The following is an 866-nucleotide window of genomic DNA, read 5'->3' on the forward strand; positions in this document are numbered from 1 at the left end:
TAGTCTTAATTGATCCACTTATAAACATGCCTAGGAAGGATCCACTAGTGCTGTGCTAAACAGCTATGGACCAACTTATTTGCCACTCATAGCAAACCTAGGGAAGGTTTACTTTAACTCATGGTACATGGAACAACTCACGAAACCATTAGAACAACTCATAGAACCACTGATAGGCTATTATTAATCCTGCCAACTCAAAGCGTAACCTCAAGTTGCTAATGCGCCTCACTCACGAGCCCAAGCACAAACTCGTGCAAAATGGTACAACTCAATCCCTCTTATGAGCCCAAAAGCAAGCTCACATTATCACGGTAAAACAAGGTAACCAAATCCATACCCAAGGAACAAATGTGAAGCCTTTGCACCCAAACGTGTACCCCTCAGATCATCATTTTCATCTCTGTGTATGCAACGAGACTAGTTGCCCAATCTCATTGGATAATACTCGCCAAGACTCATCCTTTGATACCAAATGTAGCGCACATGGTTTTGACCCTTTATCCTATGGTGATTTACCATAGGATAACACCACAAAGCAGAACCTAAACCCTCCATGTGCCACGTGTCCATAGGACAGTGGTGTGGAACCCATGGTTTAGGGCTTTGGGCCACTGAATGAAGGGATGGTGCCAAACTCCCAAGCATGAAGCCAAGGAGTGTCGGAACCGAACCATGGAGCAACTCTCAATCATACAGCCCAAGGAGCAAAGGGATAGGAGCCCGGAGCAACTTGGAATAGTCCTGGAGCAACCAACATCCCAATGCTAGGACTAGCACGCAAAATGGAGATAAACGGAGTCTGGTGCTATTTTGGCATACCGGTGGCCTAACGTACGGATATGGGTACTCCACCAGCAAGCATG

The sequence above is a fragment of the Selaginella moellendorffii genome, unplaced genomic scaffold (genome assembly GCF_000143415.4).
Source record: "Selaginella moellendorffii unplaced genomic scaffold, v1.0 SELMOscaffold_19, whole genome shotgun sequence".
Classification (NCBI taxonomy): Eukaryota; Viridiplantae; Streptophyta; class Lycopodiopsida; order Selaginellales; family Selaginellaceae; genus Selaginella; species Selaginella moellendorffii.